This window comes from Lycorma delicatula, chromosome 8 (assembly GCF_047948215.1).
Source record: "Lycorma delicatula isolate Av1 chromosome 8, ASM4794821v1, whole genome shotgun sequence".
NCBI classification, from domain to species: domain Eukaryota; kingdom Metazoa; phylum Arthropoda; class Insecta; order Hemiptera; family Fulgoridae; genus Lycorma; species Lycorma delicatula.
Window position 1 is genome coordinate 68,159,471 of NC_134462.1, and position 13,701 is coordinate 68,173,171.

The following is a 13,701-nucleotide window of genomic DNA, read 5'->3' on the forward strand; positions in this document are numbered from 1 at the left end:
AATATCTTTTTAAATCTTTAAAATAACTGATTTTGTTAAGCGGGTATGAATGGTTATCTTGGATGTACGTATACGAGATATATCTGCTCACTTTCGCGAAGAAAAAAACAATTATATACATAACACAATTACACATTTCCTAAATAAATTGTTTTTATTTTTACATAAATACAAACTGCGCGGGCTAGTAAATAAATCCTCGTGAATATAGACTAAATACGTAAACAAAAATACATATTAGAATAGCATTTTTCATTTATGTAGAAGAGAAAATCAGTTATTTAACCTCTACATAAATGTTTAAGAAGATTTGTTTCAATTAATGATCTGTTACTTTGTAAAGCTGCCAAAACTGTTTAGGTTCAATGATTTGATGAACCAAAGCGTCCTAAAGTATTTTAAACCACTTAAGTACATATCAGAGAAAAGATAAAAACAGAACTAAAGTGTTATTTAATAAACAAATTAACTTACGTATACATTACCGTGAATTAATTAAACATAAGGATATAATTATAAAAAGATAAATATTTACTAGAATAAAAGACTTCATATAAAGTAAAATATTTACTTGAAGTAAGAATCTTTTTAAAGATTTACTTTATTTTCTTTTCCACCTGTCAAAAATAATGAATTTCTAATTACTCTCCCTAACATTATTCTATTCCTTTACCCATCTATTCACAAGGAAAATAATGCTGCACCTAATAAATAATACAACGGAATAACAGAATAATACAATGGAAAATAATACACACGTATAATTTACCGGGTAAAATTAATTTTTCTCAATTACCAATAAGAAAACAACTAATGAAAAAAAAATTAACAAAAAAACGTGTCATTATTAATGCTCAGTAAATATTAGACGAAGAATTCAGTCTCGTTGTCCTGCCCGTATGAAATCGTATTAGCGTTTAACCACCGAATTAGATATACTTTTCCGAGTAATAAAATCGGCTAAATCTTCAATCAACAGCTTGAGGTAGTTCACGTTATTTGAATAAAGTACCGTGATAATTTCAGAACGAAAAATCACACAGCATCAAATCAAACGAGCATGAAGAGCATTCAATTATTCATCGAGATCTTATCCATTTTGGGGTAACTTTGATTGAAGCAGTTTCTTAACTTGAAAGGTATAGTAAGGAACTGCCTCATCTTGCTGCCAAATATTTTTACGTCATGCCAGGTGTATTTAACACCGGTTGTTAAATAGGTCGGGAATCATCTCAAGATGTGAACTGCCAGTTATACTTTCAATGAAAGTATAAGGTCCCAGCACTCCTTTTTTTCGATCCCACACCAAATATTACGGTAAAAGTCATATTAGGATGGTACAAGTCAAATATAGACGGTAAGTTGTTTCATTATTATGACGGTTTAATAGGGCATTCAATTTGAAGCACTATTCATCAGACCGTATTGCTGAACTAAAAACTGCTACACAACGAATAATAAATTCCTCACAAAATTCCATTCTTCTGTCAAAACCATCTTCAAGGAAAACGTTAAGTAATAGCGGTATCTCAATCATTTAAACTTCAGTTTCTTTCCGTAAACTTGTTCTGGTTATTTCCACCCAAATGGAAACGTTTTTGATTACTGTTTGGGGTTTTTTCTACTATACCCATGGTAAATTGTTAGTTTTCTAAGCGTGACTAGTTTTAGACCTACCTGATGGTGAAGCATCGTCAACCCCTAGAATATTTCAAAATTTTATGTTTAACTTACGCAAATGTTAACTGAGCGGTATTGGAGAACCGGTAAATCTCGCAGGAAGTTCTTCATGAACTGCAGCAGTATCCTTATTAATTTTCCACCGACGGTGAAACATAAAAACTAGTTTCTGTTCGGTGTACTTAGACACCATTGTTCTCAATATAGATAGCAAAATAAACTAAATAATTTAGTAGTAATTTAAATTTGACAATTACTAAAAAAAATTTTCTATCTGAACAGAACTTAAATGAATATCCGGGAGAAACTGATATTTAGCCCACCGTTTACGATATCTAATTAAAAAACAAAAAAAGAATATTTCGTTTTTTAATTGACGAAACTGTTAAGGAAGTAAAAAAAAATTATTATATTATATAACGATTTAATTTAAAATAACAAAGCAGAAAAAATGAATAAAAAGAAAACTGTAAAATCAATTCATTAAATAATAACCCATGAATAAAGATAATCAAATTATATGGTGTATTACACAGATGGTTTTAAAAGACGATATTCATCTACGTAATTTTTATAATCTTACGTAAACATCATTTAAAAATTACAAAATAATACTTCCGCCTTCTTACTAAAATGTTATACCAGAGATGAATTGTGCGGAACAAAAGTGGGCGGTTGAATAGCTCCGAACAAAACAGTGTGGGAGGAGAATCCCTCAAACATCTACTTACGTATATGGAATATTGTCATTAATAATTCGGAAATGGAACAATCGGTATTCAGCAACACGATTTTCATGAATAATATCATTAATGGGAAATTTAAATGATTTGTGGAAATTAAGGAGATATTATCTTGGTAAAACTATTATAAATTAATATGAATACAATTAAATAAAATGTTTATTTAGTCTAATTCCAGTAATAAGAATGATATATTTAGAAAATACCATAAAAATATACCTAAGACAGAAATCATTTCGTTTCAGAAGGCTTCATTAATAGAAATAAACTTTATAACCAAAATTAAACTACAATAATAATAACAAATAATAATGGTAATAAAAATAAACAATAATTATAATAATAAACGTTTGAATGGTAAAGCTAATTTACTTTAATAAATCTTTAAAGAAAAACGTTTAAAGTTTAACCATTTTACCAGATGAAAAATAATTCCAGAAGGAAACAAAAATAAATTTGAGGAAACGTATTTTTAGAAAATATTTCTTTAGTAGATATTTTTCAAAAATTTAGGAAAAAATAAATTATACAAGATTTCAGAATATTAATATAAATGAGAAGGAATAAATGAAGAAAGTTTGTGAACATAAAAAGTATTTTAAAAGGTATAAATATATTTTTTTAGCAGATTTTTTTTTAAGCCGTATTTACTGGTATTATTTTCTTATGTTCAATCCATACTTTCAACTAAAGGAACCCTAATTAATTTGGATGACTTTTTTATTTATTATTTTGCAATTAAAAAACCTCTGGTGATTTTGTAGTTTTTTTTAAATTAATCTAAATGAAAAGAATTTAAAAAATTCTTTTAAACGAAAGATTACGAGTTCTACGTACACAATTTGAAGATATATTTTATTTGTTTGTCTTCAACACCAATTAGTTTTAGCATAGTGTCAATCCAAAGTAATTTCGTTCTGTTTTTCAAATAATTTTCCATCAAAACTTCAAACAATCTGTAAGGAGATTTAAATCCCGAAAATTTAAAAGTAGATTTAAAAAACCTCTTGACTTTATATTATTAATGAATAAACTTATGTAAGCGTAAGGTAAAATAATAAAAATATTTCTACATTCAAGACAGATAGCTCATGCAAGTTCTTTGCGTTCCTTACGTCATCTCTTTGCATTCCATTTCTTATTATTTTATCAAGAAGCAGCTTTCTCACCTTTTGCGTTTTTTGCTTCCATTTTTTATCCACATATTCAGCGGGGTTTGCAGGCCTACTCATATTTCAGTTAAAGATAAAACTAATCAACTTTAAACCGACTAAAATATGTAAAAACATTATAGTTTTAGGTTTCATTTTTAAATTTTGACTTCAAAAAATTAAAATATTAAGAATAAATTGAAAAATTAGTCATTTATACTTGTTAATTAGTTATCAACTATATTAACTAATCTTTTATGATACATTTCTTTATTTTATAATAGCTTTTTGATATGAATTCGATCCGAATAATAAAATTAGGTTGTTTGCTTGGTCGATCCACAAAATCGTAACAAAAAAGAAAGTGTTTATAAAAAGTAATTACATAAAAAAAAAACGTAACAATTGTCCATTGTACATTTTATTTTTCTATAAATGAAGGCAAAGTATTAACTTAAAAATAGGCAATTTTCTTTTGATTTTGAAAATCTTTTTTTTTGGTTTCTTTTTTATTGGATCTCGGTACATGTTTGATTTAAGACGGTAAAAAGTTGTATAAAGATTATACGTAGAGCTTCAACTACAGGTGTTCAACTTAAAAGAAGCCCCCATCATTCAGTAGTTTATACCACATACATATGTTTGTTAAGATGCATATATTGGTGTGAGACGGGTAAAATAGTGTGGAAGATGTTAGTACGATGGAGCTGCAATGGAGTAGACTGTTTATTGCCTGCACATTTGAATAGTGTCAGTCTGTGTTCAGGATTGACTTTTGAACAAGGCTGCGTAATCGTGACAGGTGATCGTGATGAAAACTTATTTAGAGACGAAATCCCATTTGTGTGTCGACAAAAGTTCACGGAGAAAACTGAAAGTGTAGTAAAATGTGTTATTCAGAAGTTAATTAAAAAATTTCGTGAAACAGTTTCAGTGCTAAGACCAGAAACAGATACAGATCAGTTTTAACGATGCTGTTCGTACAGGACAATAAAGCGGCAGTTACACGATCTCCTCGTAAACTTTGCAGAGACTAAGCCGGGAAAAGAATATTCCACTAAGTTCAGCCCACACTGCGATGAGGAGAATGCTGAAATGTTATCTGTATCGAATGTAGGTTTTCCACAAGCCAACTGACGCTGATTATGCTAAAAGGGTTCAGTACTGTCAACGGTTCAAGAACTTCATTAGAGGCAACTTTGGCATTTTGGATCGAATGTTTTTCACAGATGAAGTGTGATTTCACCTCGGCGGGGTATGTTAATAGTCACACCTACTGAACCTAAGGTATTGGAAACTCGCACATTTTCTTTGAATTTCCCCTACACCCACAAAAAATACACGTATGCTATGCGGTTGTAAGGCGACAAATAATAAGAGACTTTAAAAAAAAAAAAGAAGCTGGATGCTGCCGTCTATCAAGAAATTATCCGACACTGTATAGTCTTACAGGATGAGCGTAACTGCTAGCTGAAAGAGGATAGCGTCACTTGACATACAGCTCGCTAGTTCAACTATGGAGATGCTACATAGTCGTTTGGTGAAAGAAACATTTCTAAAGAATTGTGGCCACCAAGATCCCCCTGATCTGACTAGTCCAGATATCTGTGGATAATAAAATTTTTTATAGGATCAATCCACACACCCCGTAGGAATTAACGACAAAGATCACCGACATCATCCAGGAACTAGACTGGGTATAGTTAACAAGAGTAACCAGGAAAACAATCAAATGTGTCGACACGTAAACAGAAGTGGATGGATATCATTTTCTATACCTTCTGTAAATTATTATGTAAGTGTTTGCCAATAGACTACTATTTATAGACTAAAAAAGTGATGTGGTCTTTTTTAAGTTGAGAACCCTGTATTTGGAACATGTGATAAGCAAAAATTTAACAGATAGAGAAATTATGAAAAAATCTTAGTTATATTGAATAATTTCGAAGTATGTTATTTCATATCGATTTAATAATCTGAATCAAAATGAAACAAGAATACAACACTTTTAATTTTTTAATTAAAATTTTAATTAATTAGTTTCTAAGAGAACTAGTAAAAGATAATCTTCAACTTTCACTAAAATTATAAACATAAAAGACCACATAACATGATTTGATCCTTTCGTAATATTTCTCCCGTTAACCATGACATGGAAGTATCCAACCAAACTTGATAATGGAATCTAGTAAACACTATGAAAGTTCAGAAAGTAATGATAATGAACTTTAATAAGAATTATTAGGGATGAGAAACCAGGATGTTCTCAAACTACTAGGGATGAAGGAGAAGGAAGCGCCCGCAACACATTAATTAAGTCATGAAGTGAGGGAAGTGAACCCCATTAAAATCAAGTTAGACAGTCAGCCATGAAAAGACCGGCCCTTCATATCCAGCTAACTATACCGCAGGGCTAATAATAATAATAATCATATTATTAAGTCTAAAAACATTACCCAAGCATTTGCGTATAAAAACAAAATTAAAAAAAAATAGCTGAAAGTAAAAGCCTTGAGGTAAAACAACATGAAAATAGCTAAATTATAACATATTTATTTTATATCTAACTTGGCTGGTTTTCTGGACTTCTGCATTTTGTTCTACTTTAAACTAATCTTTTTATTTAGGTAAGTGTATTTATTAGTGCTTAAATTATTTTTACGAAGATTGTACGATTCTACGGTTAATATGAGAATAATTCAAAAGGATTATGAATAACATTTAAAAAACCAAAATCAAATCTAAAAATTAACTTTTTCGTTGCGTCAAAAGGATTTTTTTTTTTTTAATTTTTCTGCTATTTATAAAAATTACTTATTTTTTTACCAAAAGAAAAAAGTGACTAGAAGAGTTTACAAGCGATTATATTACGAGATAATAAGTATGCAAATGAAGTTTTAATTCGGAAAATAAAAGAAAAGCGAGCAACTTATTTATTATATATTTTTATAATTATATCTATATAAGAATCAAGATATAGCTCTGATAAAAACAGAAGAACGAGAATAAGAAAAAATGTTGTTTGTTCAAATTATTTTACTAGTTACATATACAAGAACCAATAAAGGAATTAATGGATAAATCTGAGGACAGCGTAATAATTCAGAAAAAAAGTTTTTCCGTAATTTTCCCAATAACTATGTACTTTAAATAAAATGGTGTTAAAAAAGTTCTGCGTCGGTTGAATTCAAAGACAAAAAATTTTAATAAAATAAAACTAAGTAATGAAATGACAGAAAGGATGAGTTGAGAGAAAGGAGTTGAGTTGTAGCCTTGATTGAGTGAGTACGTAGTGCGGTACACTCACTTATCAGCGTTGCCTGTTGCTAGATGTATTGTACGCTTTACGGTGCTTGGCATTTAGTAAATTATAATTTCCGCGTATTTTATTAAATTTGAAACATTTCTGAAATCAGTATTATTTTTAATAGTTGTGATTTTTATATTATTTATATACAGTTTAAAAAGCGTTTCGGATTGTCATTGCTTCCATACAAATATTTATTTAAATTATGGATAACGCCGCAGTCCCGAGGAAGAAAACGGGATCGTATATTTAATTCGCTTGACGAAGAAGACCAGGCTACAAAACGAATCCAGGGATCTAAAAATGAGCATCTCCTATAAGGCATGAAAACAATGATGAAGAAATTCTTCGAAGAAAACTTGTCCAAGCTGGCAACAAAAGAAAATATTTTGGGTATATCGGCTACGATTCGCGATCTTAAGGAGGAAAATAGATCTTGAAAGAAGAAGTTTCGATCTTTGAAGGAGGAAAACGCCAAAATCTTGAGTCGGCTGGAAAGTTACGAAACCCGGGCACACGTAATAATTTATTATTTAAAGGACTGAAATTTAAATCAGATGAAGACTGTCGTGTGATGTTTTAAAGAATTTTATAGGGATGTGTTACAAATTAATCGGCAAGTACTTGAAAATAACTTAAATGATAGAGATTCATGGAAATCTTTTACGCGGTGTATTAATTATTGCTTTTGATTTATTTTATTCTGTCTAGCGGTTAACAGCAGTAGGATTTTCCATTAAAATGGAAATTAGGTTATTTATTATTTTGTGTTAAAGAACACAATTTAGATTCGGCGTAACAGTACAAGATGAAAAGATAAAGATGCCACGATTTGCTGATGATATAGTAATTCTAGCTGAGAGTAAAAAGGATTTTGAAGAAACAATGAATGGCATGGATGAAGTCCTACTTTCAAGAACTACCGCATGAAAATAAACAAGAACAAAACGAAAGTAATGAAATGTAGTAGAAATAACAAAGATGGACCACTGAATATGAATATAGGAGGAGAAAAGATTATGGAGGTAGAAGAATTTTGTTATTTGGGAAGTAGAATTACTAAAGAGGGAAGAAGCAGGAGAGACATAAAATGTCGAATAGCACAGGCGAAACGAGCCTTCAGTCAGAAATATGATTTGTTTATATCAAAAATAATTTAAATGTCAGGAAAAGATTTTTGAAAGTATATGTTTGGAGTGTTGCTTTATATGAAAGTGAAACTTGGACGATCGGAGTATCTGAAAAGAAAAGATTAGAAGCTTTTGAAATACGGTGCTATAAGAGAATCAGATGGGTGGATAAAGTGAAAAATGAAGAGAGAGGTGTTGCGGCAAATAGATGGAGATAGAAGCATCTATCATGGAAAAATATAGCTAAAAGAAGAGACAGACTTATAGGCAACATATTAAGGCATTCTGGAATAGTCGCTTTAACATTGGAGGGATGGGTAGAAGGAAAAAATTGTGTAGGTAGACAACTTTTGGAATATGTAAAACAAATTTTTAGGGATGTAGGAAGTAGGGGTATACCGAAATGAAACGACTAGCACTAGATAGGAAATCTTGGCGAGCTGCATCAATCCAGTCAAATGACTGAAGACAAAAAAAAAAATTATTTTGCGATTATTTTTGAAATCATATTTTGTTTGTAGTAGTATAATTAGATATGAAAACTCAATCTGACAGACGAGCAGTTCTTGGTGTCTATAAAATGTTGATTAAGCTTTTTTTATAAATATTTTTTATTCAGAAATAAAATTTTGTTGTTATATTATAGGAGAATATAACAAAACAAAAACAGTTGCAAGTTGCATTATTGTGTTAGTAAAATTAAAAGGAAACTTTTATACAAAAAATACGTATTCTGATATAAAATTTTGATCTAGGAATTAAAAATAGAAAAATTCATTAATATATTTATTTGAATAGAGTAGATAGCAATGTGTTAGTGAAATACAGAGGAAGAAAAATAAAAAAGAGAAATAATTTGAAATACGGCATTACAGAAAGGCGTTGAAAACTATATGGAAATATCGAAATGAAGAGTTCGTCTTAAGACTTCATGGCCTTAATATCACAAATTTTTTCCGCAAATAACTGAGAATGTAGAATATAAATAGTGGGTCAAGGTTAAAAGATTTTCACACAGCAGAAAGGAATCGTATCAAATGAATAATGAAACCCCTCTCTCAGAAACAAACGTTAAGATAATTGATAAAATAATATGCAAAAAAACTTGAACTTAAGGTCCAGAAGAATTGCCGTTAACCAAGATATTCTTCTTCATCATCAGTGACATTTTAATAAAAAAAAAATTTTTTTTAATTTGGTTCGGACTGATAAGAAACTATTTTATAATTATAAGATCTAACAACAGTATATTTCTTATGTTCTAAAAAATTATCTCCTTTTGTAGTTTAATCTTCTTTCATTAGATAAATTAATTTGATAAAAATAAAATCTTAATTTTAAACTTAATTTAAAATAGTATAACTTACTGACAACATCAAATCAAAAAACATATGTATTTTGTTAAATGATGAATCTGTTTATCCTATTTACTGGCCGTAATATCATTCAGAACAATATCCATATGTTCCTTCATTTAATTGGCATTTATGACCTCTTTCTTACTACTCAATAAATATAATAACAACAACAACAACAATAATAATAAAAATATTGACTGACATAATTTCTTTAATGAAGACGAGTGTAATGAATCAGTTCTAGATTAATTTTAAAAACGATTTATATATCTATTTTATAAATCGAGACACTTTATTAAATTTATTAGAAATTTATTCAACTTCATTTAATCATAAAGGAAAACAAGTGTGTAATACACTTTCAGGGAAAGCTTAGCTAGTTAATTGTTAAAAAAATATTTCTACAAAAGATAAAGATTTTTTTTATAGATGAGAATGTATGGTTTAATATTGTATAAATTTATACAATACAGACTGAAAACGGAGGAAAAATTTTCATTATTTAAATTCAAAAGTAAGTATTATTTAATTTCAAAAAATAAGTCATTACATACTTATCGTTTTGCTAAACTATTCAAAAGATGTATTAAACCTAGACTAAAGGTATTCTTAGAGATAAACAATATATACTGTCAAATCAACTAAGATTCCGAAAGAGTACAGCACCTAATATCTTTTAGAATTAACGAATCATGTAATAAACCGATGGAGTAAGAAAAAAAATATTCTAGGATATTTATAGATCTCTCGAAAGGATTTGATACGCCTAAACATGAAATTTTAACACAGATATTAAGAGAGATATAGGAATTAAAGGAAAACCTGAGACTTTTAAAATTATTTGAACACTATAAGTTAAATATAACGATATATAATACACACAAAAAAAAGTGAATACAGCCTACCGAAAGATAGATGTCACAGATTTTAGATACAATCTATACTGTCCCCAGAACGTATTGCTGAACGTTAGAATTATATCAACAGACATCTTGTATGAGGAATTTCGGAACAAGATAAGTACCATATATAACTAGTTAAATAGAACAATAATTATAATAATAGATCATTATATTACTCAACAGTTAAATATAAAACTTAGCATAATAACCTCACGTGCAGACCTTTCTTTTCTTTGTGTTTAACCTCCGGAACCACCGTAAGGTATTACTTCAGAGGATGATATATATGAATGTAAATGAAGTGTAGTCTTGTACAGTCTCAGATCGACCGTTCCTGAGATGTGTGGTAAATTGACACCCAACTACCAAACAACACCGGTATCCACGAACTAGTATTCAAATTCGTATAAAAATAACCGCCTTCAATAGGATTTGAACCTTAGAACTATCGTCATCGAAATCAGCTGATTTGCAATGAAGAGTTCATCACCGGTGGGTTTTCACTTGCAGACCTTAAAAAAGTATTAAATAACATAATTGTACGAATAACGCCGGCTCCTACATGGAATTTAATCACTGCGGGAGAGTAAAACTTCAGAAATAGAAAAAGAAATTTAATTAACTTGTACACAGGTAACATTTGCATTTGATTATGTTGCTGTTATCAAAATAAACTTAATTTTTAATTTTAATTTATTTTTTTAAAGAGAGGAGTACATCCCTCTTTTACGAGGTTATATATCTTCGTAGATAAATATAACCCGGACTTGAACTCAAAATAATATTAATTTTACTTGGTATTTAAATATTACAGTATTTTATGTTGTATTTAAACGAGTGTAGCTCTGCCAAAGAAAAAATAGCACAAAGTAATTTGTCAACCTCAGTTAAATTACAGTAAAAGTAAAAATAAAGGAAATTGACACTTTAATCAGTATATTTAAAAATTAAAATCCTTTTTCTCAATTAAAAAATAGTGTGGGAATTATATTTAAAACAAATTGAAATTAATAATAACCCTTCTCTTTTCAGTAGAATTTCAATATTCGATAAGTTACGTAACCAGTTTTGTAAGCATCTTCTGGAAATACAATTTCCGTTCAATTTTGAAGGTGACTATTTTATACTTAAAAACATGTTTAATAATTTTCAAAGGTTCTAACATGTACCGTCATGCTGATCAACAAATTACGATTTAAACACCTACAAAGTAAAAACAGATAGAGGAAAAAATTTTAATATTATTTATTTATTAAAAATTCATATTTTTTACGTTCTATTAAAGTTGTATCAGAGTACTGTGATTGTGAAGCGTAAAAATTCTGAATACCCTGTTTTTGCTTTACAATTAATAAACAATTCTTCTTTTTTTAAACAATAATCCACAATTAAAATAAAAATTTGTCTTAATACTTCTACTATTCGACTGAACACATGACACAGACGTTTAATAACAACAAAGAGAAACCGGAAAAACAGTAACAATTATAGACGATCTAAAAAGAAAAGGAAGGTAAAAGAACGTAAAAAATTAAATTGGAATAGAGGAGAATGGAGAAAGACGAGATACAGAAGGAATCTGCCAAAGGGCGTATGATGATAATACAAAAAGTTGCAATATTGTGCAATATATAAGTAGTAAGACTATAAAGGATGAACAAAATTAACGGTATTGAGAAGATGTTTATTTAATTATTCAAGCACTTTAATTTGTATTTTACTTGCAGTCGTTACACAGCACTCTTTAATCACCTCAACAGAGAAAAATGTCTAATAATGAAAGAACATTTTCTGAAGTTCTGTAAAATAAAAGCTCAGAAACCTATCAATTGTTTAAAAGTTACCGTTGTAGATTACAATACAAAAATTAAACTGGAACAGGTTGTAATCAGTATTGCAATTTTATATTCATGTGAACTACGTGATTATATCGCATGAATCATGTGACCTACAAAAAATACATAAAATGAAGTAATGAATAAAAAATATATGTGTGTGTGTTTTATTTGCATATTTACAAATATTCAAATAAAACAACTGAAGAAAGAAAAAATAAAGATAGAATAAAATTAGCTAGATGCTAAAAGAGAGAGATTAGAGGGACAGAAGTACTGTATCATTTACGATGACACTTTTAACGGAGACATTAGTTAACCATCAAAGTGATGGCAAAGAGGATGTGTTTAAATCGAGCAACAAGAATAAACGGCTCATAAGGAGGAAAAGAGGAATGGCAGATTATTATAAACTGATGTAAAATAGAATGGAGGATGAGAATTATGAGAGATCACTCAGATAGATGTTAAACACACGCTACAAATATATATTATATATTTATACAAATAAGAAAACGCTTATACAGAAATAAAAAGAAACGTAATAAAGGATTTTCAAAAATGACTAGGTAAAAAAAATCCAAATTAAATGCCATACAGTAAAAAAAGAAAAAACAAAACATTAAACCAGAAGTCAGACCAAAACGTAAAGAAGATACTTAGTACTTGTAATCGACAATTTTACTGTGATAATCATCATCAGAAAATCGGTAATGTGTATATCTGAGAATGATATAATTTTACGATGTTAAGTAAATGCAGAATATATTAAAGTACATATTTTAATTAGATATAATCAATATTACATTATCGGCTTCGATTTTAATAATACTAATTAGAAAGAATTAAAGCAATATTGACTCCTTTCTATAAAAATAAAGATTATCAGAATCGGTCTAAAATTGTCGCTCAACTAGTGGATATGTACACTCGCACGTGCAGACAAAAAATGGACACACTATGAAATAGTCTGTAAAATATAGATAAGTAGATTTTTACTTATTTAGTGAGTAAGTTTATACTGATGTAAAAAATGCTGAACTTCGGAATTACGAGGTGTGGCTATTAAATAACGAGACTAATGCTGCTACAAAAGAACTTCGCATGCGCCATATTCGTATGACCGACAGTTGTGTATCGTGAAGCCTTCTCTTTCGATTGTTGCCATTTCAGTTTCTGTAAACATATTATTCTGGCCGTGGCCTTCGTTTGGATAACATTTGGTTTTTGTTTTGCCGAAAAAATGATAAGTGTTTTATTAAAGCAAAGAATTGTCGTGAAATTTCATATGAAACTTAAAAAAAATCGCTACTGAAACTCATATTTTATTAAAAAAAGTATATGACAATGAATTTTTATCACGTGTCCGGGTTTTTGAGTGGTTTAAGCGTTTCCAAGATGGCCGAGAAGACGTTGAAGATGATGTTCGCCCGGGTCCCCCTTCCACGTCAAAAACGGATAAAAATATTAAAAATTGGTAATCTGATCCGATCTGACCGTCGGTTAACTATTCTTGTATTAATTTAATGGTCCTTGCTCAACTCCGTGAAAAAGTAAGAATAAAACGATCCGAATTGTGGAAGAACAAGTCACGG

At 29.3% G+C, this 13,701-nt stretch overlaps 1 protein-coding gene across 3 annotated transcripts in view; it reads right to left on the reverse strand.

Annotated features, from left to right (window-relative positions):
• LOC142329369 (uncharacterized) overlaps positions 1–13,701 on the reverse strand; it is a 502,750-nt gene that overhangs the window by 330,156 nt on the left and 158,893 nt on the right. The window lies entirely within an intron of this gene.